Here is a 17622-nt window from a genome sequence, read left to right on the forward strand (position 1 = left end):
TGCACGGTTAAATTCATCCATACAAAATGAAAATAAAAAACTCAAAATAATGAGGTACCGACTGTGCTGCGGATTGAGCCGCTGCCTTTTCTGCTCTCAAGCTAGTATACACGCTTAGTTCAGTTCATCCAAATATGGGTGAAGTTTACCTATAATCGCCAAAAAGTGCACATACCTAGATATGGGTGATTTGCCTTTTACCTATATTTGAGTAAACTGTCTTCACCCATATATAGGTACTTTAGAAGGGGCGATTTATAGGTGAATTTCACCCAAATTTGGGTAATTCATTTTCGTTTGACATTTAAAAAAATCCTTCTTGTATGATAACAAAAAAATAGGAAGAATCGTAGACCAACAATCGTTTAAATTTATTTTAATGTTCTTCAAAGCTTATAAATACAATTTATTCTAATTATGGAAGAGTACTCTGAAAGGCACTGGAAACCATTGCGTTGGGCAGTTATCAATAAGAGACGCATCTAATTATTTCCTGTTCGAGCCTTGCACAGTATCCACGGGTGCCGGAGGCTAAGCCGTCGTTGGCGTATTGTTGGACATGCAGCATATGAGATCCCTGCTTCCTTGTGGAGATCGACCGGCGATTGTAATGGTAGATGGTATTCGGCTACTCATCTGATTACTTCCTGTTATTCACAGTGGATACCGGAGACTACGCCGTCGGATATTAATCATATGAGAGATAGCGATTTTCTATTTCCTTGCGAAGGTCGACCGATGATTCCAGCGTTGAATGGTATCTGGCTCCACGATTGTTGCTTAATCTGTTCACGGATAAAATGTTTTTTTTAGTAAAAAAGTCGGCGTCGATTATAAGTTAAACTTACCTGCTTGTATATATGACCGCTATGGTCAAAGCAGTGGTAACTGTTAAGCCGTGGTTTCCGCATTTTTAGGCTCCGTATCCAGGATCTGCAGCTTCTATAAAAGATATAAAAATAATTTTAGGGAAGAAATAAATATATGACTAACAAACGTGAAATAATGCTGAAGCTGGTTCAAACAATGTAGAGGCTGTATTTATTCACTTACCATTAGCTATCCGCGAGTTGATTTACCTACAACTTTATGCTTTGCTTTCCTCATAGCGACCTCGATAGCGACCAACCTTTTCTGTGATATGAACAAAACCAAATGTTTAGTTTTTCATCCAAATATGGGTAAATTAATTTACCCATATATAGGTAAAGCTGTTTCACCAACATTATAAGTGAACTTTACTGATTTTATCGGTATGTTTCACCCATAACAATGGTGTACCCAAATATGGGTGAATCAAGTACCCATAAATAGGTAAAGTGAACTAAGCGTGTATAGAGGAATATTTTGAAATTATTCCCATGAATTTAAAAAAAGTTAGATAGCACATTTATAAAGCTATACATTGGACATCCCAAGTAACCATGAGCTATACGCCACACTTCAAGACAAAATTTTCAAAACGACTTATCTGCTTTTGTAAACAAAGATTCAAACGACGATTTAACGAATCTGATAGCTCTCCCACGCAAACCAACACCATCAACGGAAGTCTTAATTAATTTTAATCATTCAGGGGGAATGACGGCTTTGGCAGGTTTTGTTCTGTTATTGGCAGGGGGTTTTTTATGACTGACTATGCTCAAATTTGGCCTAAGCATTCTTTGCATATCAAACACGTAAAAAAATTTAATGTTGTTTATTATTAATATTTCTAATTTTCTAAATTTCTCGTGCGATCTACGTTACAATACTGCTCTGCGGTCTGGAGTCCAAACCATAATAATGGTGTCGAACGCATCGAATCCGTTCAACGTCGATTTATACGGTACGCACTCCGCAACCTTCCCTGGAGAGATCCGCTACGACTTCCTCGCTACGAGAGCCGTTGTCAGCTGATCAGCTTAGAACCTCTGTGTATCCGAAGGGATGTATGCAGAGCATTAACCGTCGCCGATATTTTGCAAGGAAGAATAGATTGTGACACTCTTCTGCGGCAAATAAACATCAACGCACAACCCCGACAACTGCGGAGTAACCTAATGCTAAGACTTCCTTTTCGTCGCACAAACTATGGGCTGCGTAGTGCTCTCCATGGTTTGCAGCGTGTCTTCAATAGAGTGGCGTCGGTGTTTGATTTCCACTTGACACGAGATGTCCTCCGCCGGTTCTTCACATCATTTTTTACCGACCAGAACAATTGACGCACATAGACTATAGTTATTTAATGTATTTGTGATTGTATTGTATTTTAATCCTTGACAATGTTTTTAATGTAGTGATGTGATATTGTATTTATATATATATATTTTAAACCATCATTGGGGCTGTATCAAGTCTGTTGATGTAATAAATAATAAATAAATAAATAAATAATACTTTTTTGCCAAAGCAGGCGCTTAATGTCATGTATAAGAAAAAACTTATACATCGCATTAGTCACATACATTCGGAAACTTATACTTTTCATTAACTTATGAATGTTATTAGCTTTTTGATATGGGATCATTCATTAGGTGGCATAATGAAGAGTATAAGTATTTTAGAATGGTTTTTTGCCATAACATATAAGGTTATTTTTTTACGTGAAGAATATTGTGGCCAAATTTCATGAAATTTGGTCGACAAAAACCCCCTGCCAATAATAGAACAAAACCTGCCAAAGCCGTATTTCCCCCTATTTAAATCATTTCATTGTTCACGGTAAACAAAATCAAGGTAGACTCGTACAGAAAATGACAGTTCCGAAGTGACGTGATTGCTATCGCAGTTATGAACGAGTGCAGAAGAAGGCTGAACTAGAAATACTAGAATAATGCTGTCCAATGAGCAACTCGAAGTAGCTCGAAGTTGTTCCCGTCCCTCTCGTTCTTTTTTGTTAACAAATGGGCATGAGAAGGATGGGATGAACTTCGAGCTACTTCGAGCAGCTCATTGGACAGCACTAATAAGAGATCGGCGAAGACGCCATTTTGTTTCCAATCGAACCGTCGAAAGCGGTTCCATTTCGACTTGTTTACTTTTTGCATCCATACACTGAAAGAAACGGCATAGTAATGCCTACCATATCAAAGGTAACAGTAAAAACATTTTACCATTTGATTTCGGTAGAACATACATTGTTTTTGAAATTACTACAAAGCGCGGTAAATTTTACTATGCTGGCTTGATCGATGACGTTTGGCAGATTTTACCATGTTATTGTTCTTGCTACTATGCGCGCGTGGATTTGATACATAGTAAAATTTAACATGAGGATTGTTGTTTTTAATCCATGGTAGCATGGTAATCTTTTCATTTTGATTGTGATTTGGTACATTATAAGCAAATGAAGATTAAACCGTATTTATAAAATAAATTATATGTTTATTTTCATTGTCCATACCTGGCTTCATCATGCAAAAAATAGGAGGTTTATAATTTTAAATTATGTACAAAAAAAAAACAGAGCGGGTGGGAAGAGGATGAAAACATTATTCTCGGGTTAGAATGAATAGCATATTTTGTGTTTTCCAAATACATTTTGCACTAAGAACTTCGCCGACTGAATTGTCCCATGCCACTGACTTTTCACCTAGTTCTACCAGAATTCTATTATTGATGTCGAGGCTGAATAACCTGATTCGTGGTAACAAACGCAAATTTTGCGTAAAAAGATTGCATACATCGGTTCCAAAAAGCGGCTTCTCTCAACATCACTGGATGATTCAGATTTATGATCTGTAGAATCTGTAGAATTTTGTCAATTATATCACTTACGCACCTATTAGATTAAAACCTCATGTTCTTACCATAATGAATATATTGTCTGTTTCCTTGGTAACAAAACGCGCCGACCATTTTTTAGGCACTATCAAAATCGTCGCCAACATCTTTATTCTAAAATTATGTTAGTTTTATTAGAAAGTAATGTCAATCTGCATTAAAAACAGGGCTCAATTTTGGGAAATAATGTGATTATTGAGTATATAAAATTTTGTTCACAGTTGATTTGACAGATCTTATGGCCATTTCTGCTGGCGACGATTTTGGCGTCAATTTGTTTTGCGACGATTTCAAATCGTCGCGGCCGATAAGGTGGGAAATTGATAATATGCTCGACCCGAAACCCGAAATAAATTTGATAAAATAAATCTATTTGAAATACAACTTGGAGCAAAAATAAAAGATCAATTTTCGTTTCACTGGCGGCGAGAAAAACGTCAAAACATGCCATGGTTGAAGCAGTTAAATTTACCATGGAAGCCAGTACTACGAGAATGACAATCCACATAGTATACTGTGTACAACATTGTGGTTATTCATGAGGTTAATGAAGTTGTGTTTACTATTATCGTGCATAGTAAACCTAAACAGAACTGTGTGTTTTATTCTACTATGGATTTTTTATCAGTGTATGCTGTTCTGTAGGATCTGTCAAAGTTAACACCGTCGTGTGTCTTCTTCTTATTTTTACTTGGATTCGTCTATCGAAAAGCGTTGGCTTGCTTCGTCCCGAACAGCGATAGCAGTGACGCCAATAAACCATTTTATAGAAAGCTCAAATGACAGGAGACCTAACACTAATATTTACATTTTACAAGGAACATTTGCAAAAATGGAATGAAATGATGATGATGATGACGAATTGATGATGGCTTACATGCAAATTTACCAAAACAAAGACCGAGCCGTCCACTCAAAATTTCGATCAGCTGATCGAACCTGTCTCGTAAAATGGCTTATTGTTTACAGTGACACTTCAAGACAAAATTTTCAAAACGACTTATCTGCTTTTGTAAACAAAGATTCTAACGACGATTTGACGAGTCTGATAGCTCTCCCACGCAAACCAACACCATGGACAGGTAGCGGAAACCTTCACCTACCTATTGATGGTATTGGTTTGCGTGGGAGAGCTATCAGATTCGTCAAATCGTCGTTTGAATCTTTGTTTACAAAAGCAGATAAGTCGTTTTGAAAATTTTGTCTTGACTTCAAGACAAAATTTTCAAAACGACTTATCTGCTTTTGTAAACAAAGATTCAAACGACGATTTGACGAATCTGATAGCTCTCCCACGCAAACCAATACCATCAATAGGTAGTAGAAGGATTCCGCTACCTGTTGATGGTGTTGGTTTGCGTGGGAGAGCTATCAGATTCGTCAAATCGTCGTTTGAATCTTTGTTTACAAAAGCAGATAAGTCGTTTTGAAAATTTTGTCTTGACTTGATGTTTACATAAGTGTCGATAGTGCCCTGTTTTTGTATGCCGTGTTCATTGTTCAACTGTCAAAACCACCGAAAATAATCTGTAAAATTATTAACCGAACAGTTCTGCCACAGAGAAACAGACGTCTCACTTAGAACAAAATGCAATCAAAATCATCGTCACGGAATCATTATCGCCCAATTCTAAATTTAGTGTGTTTGGTCAAGCGGCAACCAGATGGTGGTAGTGTGTAAACGTCAAACACAAGCAAAATCTATGGAGCAGTGTTGGTAAAATCACTCATAAATCTCAATCAACGAGCGCTCCCGTGCGAACGAAATAGTCTGCGATTTTAAAGGAATGCATCATGCTTGAGTTTTTCATGCTAAAACGCATCATTTCACTCATTTGCCAAAAAATCATTTTAGTTTAAAAACGCATTTGAAATCGATTTGGGGGCAATTTATTGCTTATACATAAAAGAGTGTCTAATATTTTATGCGACAAACGTCAATTCATTGTTTTTAACGAAGGGGAACAAAAGAAAACCTACGATGATTCAACTGATCCATGAGTTTTTAGGTGCTGAGTTGGGTGCGTTTCAACTCACGCTTGATTTGAATCATCCATGAGTTTTGAGATTTTGAGTTTTTACCAACACTGCTATGGAGGCGCCATCAGTGGCCGATTGATCACCTACAGAAAATTGAATCCACCATTAAAAAGGTGAACGATGGAACATGTGTTGAGTTAGACGTCTGTTTCTCTGTGGTTCTGCTGTTGAGATTTTGATGAAATTTTACAGAATTCTGGCGATTTATTTTAAGTGCGATGCTTGTAAAAAACACAGCCCTTATGACTTAAAGTGGAAAAGGGTGGGTCCTAAAGCCCTACCTCGCTTATGGCTGCAAACGATAGTGCATTGGTCAAGAATACTTGAACCGATGTTATAAAAATTCTGGTAACTGTCTAAATCAGTAAAAATAATATTTTTGTGTTTAAGACATTTTAAGGCAAATTTTGGGCTGTGCAACATTTCAGAACGAATCAACCATCAGCAAAAAAACGTCTGGCCCATATATTAACTGTCAAAGGTTGAGTCAAGTGACCTGCGCTGTTTTACTAGTGCGTTTGAATCATATTATTCCGTACGTCAAACAAGACCGAATATGTCGAGGAAGCATTTTTCATCTATTTAAAAAAAAATTAAACAATATTCCTTTCGATTTCTAAGTCAAAAGAAAAACTGATGCGTTCAGGATGACTAACTTCATCGTTCCATGCAAGAAAATCGAATATCGATTCTTCATTTTAGGACCCAATTATAAGACCGAATTAATGGTTCATTACTTTGACAAATAAAACATCAATAATGCATCGCTGCATTCATAATGCTGATTTAGAGTATCGTTGTATGGCAGTTGATAAATAAATGCAACTTAATTCACATCGTTAAAACTGATCTAACGCAATTAGCATTTAGCTATTAGCATTTAGCACTCTATATGAGTGAAATCAGGAGTGATTCAGTTTCATTCCAAATTTTCGACCACTATTCTAGTTTGAATCTGGAGTCAAATAGAACAAAATCGCTGGTTTCCACAGCAGTGTTCTATTCATGTTTTTCAAATTTTCAATTAAATAAAATCATCATGTTGGCGCCAAGAATGCGCCGTAATTGCAAAGTGGATTGATCCGTAGATAAAATGACGCATTCATACACCAAAACAATTGGAAAATATTTGAATCTCGTGATTCAATCGTGGTTCAAATCTGCAGAAAATGGAACGGAGCGTTATACCAGTTTTATTTTTTTGACATTTGACTGGTATAAAAAATGAATCTAGAACAGCTGCTGGGAAAATGAATGTTTCAGATTCATATTCAAACTGGCAGCCCCCAACGATTTGAATCACTGCTGATTTTACCCTTAGCATGCCGATTTGTGATTGATATATGTGCAATATTGTAATGCTTGGTGTTACTTGGGATGTTACAACTTTGGTCGTTCGGTGTTAGAGGATGTTATACACCCGATTCTTTTTTTACACGGAGGATGCGTTCCGTGTAGAAAAAGTTTTCAGTTCAAAATTTGAAAATCCGTGTAAAAAAAGTTTTATGATTTCTCGACGAATCATGCAAAATGGAGCATCTTTGCAAAAATTTTGTATGGGATTTTTTTTACACGGCCGTGTAAAAAAAATCCGTGTACAAACAGAATCGGGTGTACATTGGTCATTTTGGGTTTTCCCCTTCTTAGTTAATTGCCTAGATTCCGATTATTAGTTAGCCGGTGGAAATCCCCATCAGATGTTCACTGACAGTTCTATATGCGCTCGCGACTCGAATTGCCATCAGTCAGAACACATTTTTTAGCTTTCCCGGTTCCGCTTGCCCGCATAGAAATAAATCGTATGCTGAATATTTCATATTATATGTATTCCATTCCGCTTGTAATTATCATTAGCTGTACGATACACGAACAATCATATGATTAAGCTTTTTACCGCCCTGATCATACCAAATTATTGACAGATTGTACATCTTATAATAAAGATACCTGGAATGAGAAATGAAAAATATTCTCATAAGAAAAAAATCATACATGATATAATTTGGGTAACTTTTCACACCCGACTGCAAAAAAGAAGTGTTTTCATTTTCAGTGTTGAAGCACGTTGAAGTGTCAATTCTGTCGGCAGTTGGTCGGGCAGACTTCAGACTTTATAAATATCATTATAAATAGTTTTTCTTAAAGTTGGTGGTGATCTCAAATGCATGTAAGTCAAAACATTATTATATTAAATGCTAAATAAATCTATTTTTGTTTCTCCCATTTCTGTTTGTTTCTAGAATCATCCATTTCCTCCCATACACTACACGGGGAAGCGCCGTGATCGAGCGCCGGTTGTACGCTTCTCCGCCTTTTCTACTGGATTCAGCAGATCGGGGTCAACCTTGGGCCAACTGATATGCTTCCGAAGGTAATAATCTTCTGTTGTGGCCGTCCTTTAATGTATGTGGTCTTTGGGGTGTAAAAAGTTAAAACCTAACGTCGTTCCAATAATAGAACGGTATTCCGACAGACCGTGCCAGGGTGCCAGAACTCTGATGCATACACTAAGACCCCCATCGCGAAGTATCCTGTGTGATGCCGCATTGCCGTGGGGCCAATCGCAAAAACCATTCAAATATGGGACTGATGTTAGTTGGTAGTTGTTGGTCTCTAGATGTTATGCCTTGTGCCTTCCTCCGTTCTGATCATGATATTTAAGTATTGAACGCAATGTAAAATAACGGTGACGAGAACAGTAGAATTTGACAGACTAATGCTTGGCTAACGGTCGAATTCTGTTATTACCCCAAATTCTGTCATTCCGTTCCATTGCGTTCAGGGCTTTAGTATCACGAACGAGACGTGGGAGCAAATGAAACAAATCTTAAAACGAAAGTCGCGAAAGTGGCTGAACCTAAACGCATGTTTGTATGTACATCATAGTGTATAAGGAAAGCGCCGTGGATTAATTCTTTTAATATAATTTACAGGTGAAATTGTTGAGTGGACATCCGTACGGAAGAGGTCCTGTAAACGCAGCTTATGAATCCAGTGTCCTGCACTCGGTAATGGCGGTGAGTGTGGCAAAATATGTTTTGATATGATTATGATAACTATATTAGGCAATAAATTAAATATAACAGATACTTTTTAGTGCTGGCTTATTTTATTACTGAGGAAAGAACAAGATATTATCCTACTAAAGTTTGAAATATAATATTATACATATTACAATACCCTAATCGTATAATTGAAAGATTATCGAACAGCGTTTAATTCGGATTAACAGCTGAATCGTAGAAGAATCTTTCTATTTATCGTCTTTGTTGAATATAATCAAAACCTGAATGATCATACGAAACAAAAATGAAGATAAATCAATGATTCATGGTAAAATTGCTTTGCAAAAATCCATGCAAAAGTCGATGTTTTTGAATGGTAACGATACTTAACAACCCATTCAATGTATCATCCAAAACCAAAATATTATAAGGGCTATCGTAAATATCATTCAAGGTATAATAAACGTACAGTATTTTATATGATTCCATAAAACATTCAATTATAATTTTCTATACTCTAAAAACGATAACTAGAAAGATCGTTGAATAATTTCATTTTATTCGGGTGGTTTGCAGTGCATTGCCCGAGCAGGAACCCCATACCGCAGTATCGATGACGAGACACTAGCTAACAGCCGCCTCATGCTGCTTCTTGGTCCGCCTACGTTTGGCATGATCCTCGCTATTGCGTTCATTGCCTTCGCCGACTTTTCACAGGTGTAGTGAACGTTGCTGTTGAAATTTAGCCGACCGTCAATCATATCTCCCAGGTGCTTTTCGCTTCGAAGCAATCGCGTGTCCTCCGACGACGATCTCTTTCCGGTAGATCGCTTTGCAATTGCTGACTAATAGCACCTCCGTTTTGTGATGAGCTATCTGCAGCTTAACTCCGTTCATCCAGCGTTCGATCATGTTTATCGTCTCCGTCACCAACACCTTTACTTCTTCAAGTGTCTCGTCCATCACCGCTAGTAACACGTCGTCCGCAAAACCCACGATTTTCACTTTCCTGGGTAGCTGCAAAGTCATCACTCCGTCATACATCCCATTCCAAAGAATGGACCGAGTATGGAGCCCTGGGGAATATCCGCTGAAACGCACATCGGTTTATGTCCTTCTTGTGTGTCGTACATCAGCACTCCACCCTGAAAATAACTTTTCAGGATATTCCACAGATAGTTTGGGACACGCATTTTGTTCAGCGCTGCCGCGACGGCTTCAAAGCTGGAGCTGTTGAACGCGTTCTTTACGTCTATCGTGACCACTGTGCAGTACCGATCTCCCCGTCGCTTCTGCTTGGACGCCTTCTCAGCACTCTCGAGCACTGTTCGAATTGCATCCACCGTCTATAATGTGTCAGAAACTTGATTATGCATATGTACAACATGTTGTACATATGCATAATCAAGTTTCAGACATAGTAATTAATTTCCACACCGGGTGGCTTAATACCTGGCATATCCAGCTTTTTACGTTAGCCATAAATTCGATTAGGGGTGATTCAGCTATGACAGATGCTGTGTACAGATTTTATAGATACAATCGAAGTAGCCTTTGAAAATGTACTTGTTTTTACATCTGTCAATAATTTGTGATTGTTTATGTTACTAATCAATGGTAAATTGGTTCTTTAAAAGTTTTTCATATTAATTATCTTCATTTTAAGGCTCCGCAAAATATTTGAAACTTGAAAAAAACATGCAACATCTCACGTAGAAACATGCGAGTTCCTCGGCGAGACCAAAATATGAACTGACGAAATATGTGTTCCTATAGAAAGCACTCACGAGCGGCAGAAGGCTACGATGGTTTCCAAGCTGTAATCAGTATTCAGCGCAACAAATGGTGGAAACTGCATTGATGGTTCCTCGAAGGATCAAAAACGAACCCTGTCGTTGATGTTCGCGATTCGCATCACCAATCAAAATTGGTTTTGGCATGGCATTACTTTTGGGACGTTCCGCAATGTCTGGTTTCCCGATGAAGAACCTATTATCTATTGCTCCGATATACGACTTATTTGTACAATAATGGATTAGAAGTTCCATGCTAAAACATACTTTTTGTCTTTATTTTTTAGAAAAAGCTGGTGAAAGATCCGTGTGGGTTTTTATCATTTCGATCGATTTCAATGAACAATGTAATTAAAATCATTTTAGAAATCCATCAACCAGTTTGGTGACCCTAGGCTTTGTAAAATCTTTTGGGAATAATTTAGCAGAAAATCACACGGAGCTCCGTAAGTTTCCGTCCTCCAGAAAGTTGCATAACAACCCATCAGAACTAAGTATCTCCTTTGAAAAAAATCTCCACCAACACCAATGACAATAGTATGTTTCGAGTATGCGCTAATAACTTAAAGTCCATTTGGATTAGCTTTGCACCTCAAAAGCGTGCATCACCCCATATTCATTTCGATCCCTGAAAAATAATATAAAGAAATATACTTCATAAGAAAATAATTGATAGAAATATTACACCACTCAGGAGCATTTTCGAACTGCTAGCAAAATTATGACAGATTCATGTTTTCAATTTTCATTGAAAATTCTGTCGAATCATAGATTGCTAAGATTGATCCATAAACAAATTATAGTGGACACAGCATGTGTCAAAAGGGGTTATTCAAAGCATTATGGCACCGTTGCGTAAAAAGCTGGATAGGCAATTAACTTTGAATGTGCTGAACTCGAGTGGCGATCTCTCTTCGCTTGTGTGGTCGGGTTGGGATCTGACGACAAAACTGGCACAACCTCACACAACCCTACTTCATTGAGCGCCGTTGCTGATGAAGCAAGTGTGTAGGAGCCGGACAATACTAAATACTCATCCTACTTGGTTGACATGTGTACAAAAATACATTTGAGAGAGTTAGTTCTGAAAATGTATTGCGAGAGATCGGCTGGTACCTGGTGCTGGGAATTTGGTTTCATCAGTACCCGCTAAGCTGCGGTGGACGACGGAGGTCCTTCGTAGCTTAGTGGGGAAAGCACCTGTCATGCGAACTGGGGTCGTGGGATCAAACCCCACCGAAGGGGCGGTTACCCTCCAATACCTTTTCCGAACTAAATCTATCACATGTTGTACATATGCATAATCAAGTTTCAGACATAGTAATTAATTTCCACACCGGGTGGCTTAATACCCGGCATATAGGCAATTAACTTTGAATGTGCGTCGATAATGTTTTACTGTCTAACAGGCATGTAGGCATGTACGCGGTAGGATTGCCGGGTGACTTTCCTGGCTTGGCAGCAACACCCCAACATACATTGAAAACGAGTAAAACGCTTATACAGCCAAAAATAGGCTTCTTCAGATAACAAACTAGCTTACTCAGCTTAAAGTGTTTGTTGGGACCAGCATCTGGATCTTCCACATTTCTGGAAAATTGCCTTCGTGCAGGAACTTTTGTAGCGCCTTCCTGAACATGTCCGGGTACGCCAGGATCGCAGATTTTAACGCAATGTTCGGTGTTCGACACGATCTACGAAGTTTGCTCCTCTTTCCTCGTCGTATGGTGTTGGTCGTACGGTGCTGCAGTGGTCGGATCATGTTTCCGGAAATTCAACTTGTCCGGGCACATTTCAGTTGCCGTCGATGGGCCTTTGATCTTCGCCATCACGACCCGATACGCGTTCCCCCCGGGGTTGGTGTCTGCTTCTCGGCACAGCTCCTTGTAGCAGTAGTCCACTGCTTCTCGGTTCTAGTTTTCATGGCATTGGAGCAAGCCGTTGCAAGCCGTTACTATCCTTCTTGTTAACTCGGCCGCAGCAATGATCTTGGTACTGCTGTCCGGTCGATGTGCCTCAATAAATAGGTCTTTGTTGAAGGATTTCGTTTTCCACCTCCGTTCACTGATTATCCTTCTTCGTGTTACACCAGGGATTCATTGGCCAATACGGTAGCGAATCGCCTGGTGGTCGCTGTGGGTGTACTCCTCGCTAACTCTCCAGTCCACACTTGACGTCAACGAAGGACTGCAGAACGTGATGTCGATGATAGCGATGTCTTTCCGAAATGTGCTCACCGAGCCTTCATTGCACAATCGTACATCTAGCTTCGCTAGAGCATCCTGCAGGATATGTCCGCTTGTGTTGGTAACTCGCCTGCCCCATTCCACGGCCCAGGCATTGAAGTCGCCTGCTATGACTACCAGCCTTCGTCTGATCAGCTGGTCGGTTAAATGATTCAATATCTGGCTGATCTGCTCCACGATCCTCCTTGGAGGTGCATAGCAGCTGCATATAAAGATTTCCTTCCCATAACTTGTAGCGCAGCCGAATCCGTTCTAACTGGATAACAACCCGTCTGATGGTCACTTCCGTCCTCTGTAGTGCAAAGCATGCACTTCGGTCTTTCGTGCAGTCTATCGCAAGGTGACCTATTTTCTTGGCTATTTCCCCACATTTCCAGCACATGTTTGATCTGTCTGGGCCTTTACAAGCTCCTGCCCAGTGTCCAAAGCCCAAACCGCTGAAGCATCTCTCCGCAGATTTGCTAACTTCTGGGGCGCCTTTCAATGGACATTTCGACCATCCGATCGTCAGTTGCCTACTTCCAGTGCCTAATGAGCAGTAGTTACTGGCAGACGAATCATCGCTGTCTTTGTGCCTCCGCCATCCTAATCCGGATCGACATTTGCACCACGCCTAGATTACACTGCGCCTGAAGTCCGCAGCTCCTTTTGCGACGTGATGTCGTCTAGGTCTCTGATGTATGTGGTTTTGTATCGTCGATTTGTCCAATCTGATAGCATTCCCACACAAACCATCTCCACAGACAGGTAGGGTAAGCCTTCGGCTACCTGTTGGTGGTGTTAGTTTGCGTGGGAGTACCATCATATTGGATAAATCCGCGTTTGAATCTTTGTTTACAAAATTATATATGTCCTTTTGAATAAGTACCCGAGTTAAGGCTTTGACTTCCGCCTCTGAGCCCAACGATTTTGCAATGCGCTCCTGTATAATCGAGCTATGAACCGCAGGGTCCTATCCGTCCGTAGCAGCATCACAAGCGCATTATGGAAAATAATTCGGTTCTTTCCAGAACCACAATTTTATAGAAGAGATGCGAGGGGCCGCAACAAAATATTCGCATGCAGAAATGTACTCCACAGCAGCACTGTCATGACCGCCATAGACGACAAAGCCGCTTTCATGTAATCAATAGCGTAAACCCTCTAGCTCCACCCTTTGGTGCTCCAGAGGCGTCGCGTTCACATGTGCAACCTGCGCACTGCATTTTCAAACCCTCAATGAATTTCTTGTCATTCTAATTCAAACATATATTTGGATTATGTGCATTTGTCATACATTTTGTACAAATTTGACGCTTAGGTATAAATACATAATCTAAAAATAGGCTCGATTTTTTAATAGACGGCATGTGATATGCATATGGGGCATCCGAAATGCTACGATGGAGGCGCGATATATTTTACTCTACGATACTGAAACGATCCACCGCCACCGCATGTTCGACACGTACACTTTCAGCCGAGAACGCTTTGTCATGCATCATACACGCATTATTTTGTATGTATAGGTCCTCCGCTCTGAACGCAATTGGCGATGTACAGGTAGCTCGAGGTAGTCAAAGCGTTCTTCACTCTAACTTTCACATACTCAGTGACTGAGTAAAATTGTATTGCCATCTCTTTTCTTCCCACGGAAATTTTACTCAATTTCCGTCAAAAGCAGGATTACTCATAGTTTTGAGTTGTCCTGCTTTTGACGGAAATTGAGAAAAATTTCCGTGGGGTAGAAAGAGAGAGCAATACAATTTTACTCAGTCACTGAGTAGGTGAAAGTTAGCGTGTTTGTTGGCAGTGCACGACTTGGTGCCGATGTAGTAAAGTATCGGTTTGGTGCCTACATGCGCATGCGTGATATGGCGAAGAAGAACAAAATAGAAAGATAAAAGAAGCGGTGAAATAAATTTTCTGTTCTCTCAAAGCGTTTCATTATAAAAGTCTGGCTTTCAAAAAGCTCCTCGGAGTAAAAGCGCTTTTAATATTTTATATGTATTGATCATATGGCCCATTTACTTGCAAATACAAATTCCCTGAACATTTTTTTGTCGTGAAATTGAAAATCTAAAATATTTAGAAGCTATTCGTATATCATGTGGACAGCTTAGGGGGTAGAGGAGTATGAAGAATGTCCATGGTAAACACAAATTTATGAAAATTTGCATAAGTATAGATATACACGCTGATAGAGGGAAGTACCCATCTCAAACTGTTCGACATCTGTCCACGTGGTATGAGGACAGCACCTTCCGAAAGAAAATTATTTATCAAAGGAATAAACTAAAAATAGAATGTATAATAATTGAGAAACGTTTATACTATACAGAAGTGAAAAAGTGAAGTTATTTCAAAATTCACAGAAATAAAGAAAAAAATACTATAAACCATTTTTCTGATGTGATATGCTAATTCTTCTTCTTCTTATTGGCTTTACATCCCCACAGTGGGACTGTTGCGGAGACGAAAAACGAAACTAGATCCCAATTCTATCAATTTATTCGGTGGAATGGATAAATTATAAAATTCCTGCAATAGATATAAATTTTACTAATTCATCTTATGATTTACTAATTCGTTCTTACTGTTAGTGATCTAGCTGGAATTGACTCTCTCGCAATTTTCTCCTGGTCCAGTCTAAATGGATTGGGAACCTCTGCACTTATGTACGTTATCCCTATGGTATATCATTTATGTTCATAACTCATTCGGCATCTCCTAATGTTAACGGCTCTTACCTTTAATGTGGTTACTGCCGAATATTGATTACTTGTGGGGCAATCTATAACCTGCGGTTCCCGAGTGTATTTGAATTCCTGTGTCACCTAATTAAACACTTGAGTCAGTATAGAATACACACAATGGTCTCTTATATAGACGAGCCTCACCTTTTCTCCGTTAGCAATTCGATATACGGATCAAGTGCTTATCACTCTATGGCTACAGAAGGTGTGATGCACTGTTAGTTTTTAAGCAAATAAATTTAGTAGATTTCACTTTTAAACCTAGAGAATGTAGTTCAACTATGTCAATTCTACGGTAACAACTATCGCAACAACGTGGACGCGTCAATGGCTATTCTTCTATTCTCCTCATACTCTTTGTGGTACTGATGTTTACGACAGTTTAGGTTATCTATACGCTGGGTATAGAACGCAGTGGTGTACAATCGAGTAGGTGATTTTACGATGTGGCGCCGTCAACACTCCCCCCCGGAATGCGCGAAAGATTCTTCGACAGCGTATTCGTTTCAACGCCTACATCGAGCACCGCTAGTGACACAGCTGAACGCTCGAAGATACCACCAGCTGACGTTTGCACAGTAGCATACCGTACTTGGCCGTCCGCAGCAGGATGCGTGGCGATAATTCGGCCCTTCGGCCAAAGATTGCGAGGAAACTTTGGATCGACGATCACCACAATGTCGCCAACGCTGATAGGTTTCACTGGCGTAAACCATTTGGTCCGCCGTGTAATAGTAGGTAGATAGTCTCGTATCCACTGTCTCCAAAATGTGTCCGCCATCTTTTGAGATTGCTTGAAGCTGTTCCTCAATAATACTGGGTTATCGTCGAGGGGTACCCAAGATCTCAAACCATTCGCTGAGCCTAGCAGAAAATGATTGGGTGTTAAAACGGGCGAAGAATCGCAATCCACTGGAATGTCGGTCAATGGTCGGGAATTGACTATGTTTTCAACTTCTGTTATTGCGTTCTGTAGAACCTCGTCCGTCGGCAGCCTACAAGGTTGGAGAACAGCAAGATTTTTCTTTACGGTGTAAATCAGTCGTTCCCACGCTCCTCCCATATGCGGGGTTAGGGGTGGAATGAACGTCCATTGGGTGCGACTTGAGGTAAACTCCTTTGCCATTCTGTCGAGGTTGAGCTTCTGTTGAGCAGCCTGTAATTCTTTGTTGGCAGCTCGAAAATTGGTGCCACGATCGCTATAAATAATAGCGGGAATTCCTCTCCTGGCTATGATGTTCCGAATTGCCATTATACAAGAGTCAGTTGTCAGTGTGTGAGTGACTTGCAGGTGAATGGCGCGCGTAGTTAGACAGGTTGCGAGTACCCCCCACCTTTTTTCTGTGCGACGGCCCACGGAGACTAGAATCGGGCCAAAATAATCCACTCCCATGTGTGTGAATGGACGACTAAAAGCAGCAAGGCGTGATTGAGGTAGATCGGCCATAACCGGTGGTAACGGCCTTGCTTGTTGATTTTGCAGTATTGACAATTCCGACGAATAGCTTGATAGGTCGCTTTTATTCGAGGGATGCGGAAACGCTGGAGAATTTCGTTGATGATAGTTTCGTGATTTTGGTGGTTGAAACGCTCGTGAGCTTCCTTGATAACTAATCGTGTGATGGCATGATCACGAGGTAGTATAATAGGATAGACAGCATCGCGATCGACGAATGAACAGGCTCCGGTTCTTCCTTGTACTCGCGCTACACCGTTTTCGTCTATGAAGGCACTGCGGAACAACGGATTATTTCTTGCGATTTTCTTCATCGTGCGCGTGGAACGGTTTGTGGTTAGCGTAGTGATTTCATCGCCGTATACTTCAGTTTGTGCTACCCTGAACAAGTAGTATTCCGCCTGTGCCAACTCCTTATGCGTCAGGACCCCAACGACTCGTTGCTCCTTTTTAGTGGAAAGTTTCAAATTATTAATGTAACGAAAAACATATGCTGTTCGCCGAAGCAGTGAACTCCACTTAGAGAAGTTTTGCGGAATAAGCACGGAATCAGTGAGCTTAGTGTGTGTGAGCAAGTGTGGC

The 17622-nt window shown here is 40.0% G+C and overlaps 3 long non-coding RNA genes across 3 annotated transcripts; 1 reads left to right on the plus strand and 2 right to left on the minus strand.

The window, feature by feature from the left end:
• Positions 1–365: 365 nt before the first annotated feature.
• LOC134224062 (uncharacterized) lies at positions 366–1324 on the minus strand. The gene is made up of 3 exons (XR_009982829.1): positions 1054–1324; positions 849–942; positions 366–785 (listed from the first exon to the last, which is right to left on the minus strand). It is a non-coding gene; the product is annotated as an uncharacterized LOC134224062 (long non-coding RNA).
• Positions 1325–7865: 6541 nt separating this feature from the next.
• On the plus strand, positions 7866–8893 carry LOC134221918 (uncharacterized). The gene is made up of 3 exons (XR_009982387.1): positions 7866–7972; positions 8046–8176; positions 8739–8893. It is a non-coding gene; the product is annotated as an uncharacterized LOC134221918 (long non-coding RNA).
• Positions 8894–15297: 6404 nt separating this feature from the next.
• Positions 15298–15935, minus strand: LOC134227845 (uncharacterized). The gene is made up of 4 exons (XR_009983777.1): positions 15729–15935; positions 15579–15665; positions 15426–15517; positions 15298–15369 (listed from the first exon to the last, which is right to left on the minus strand). It is a non-coding gene; the product is annotated as an uncharacterized LOC134227845 (long non-coding RNA).
• Between the last annotated feature and the right edge of the window lie 1687 nt (positions 15936–17622).

The sequence above is a fragment of the Armigeres subalbatus genome, chromosome 3 (assembly GCF_024139115.2).
Source record: "Armigeres subalbatus isolate Guangzhou_Male chromosome 3, GZ_Asu_2, whole genome shotgun sequence".
Lineage (NCBI taxonomy): Eukaryota > Metazoa > Arthropoda > Insecta > Diptera > Culicidae > Armigeres > Armigeres subalbatus.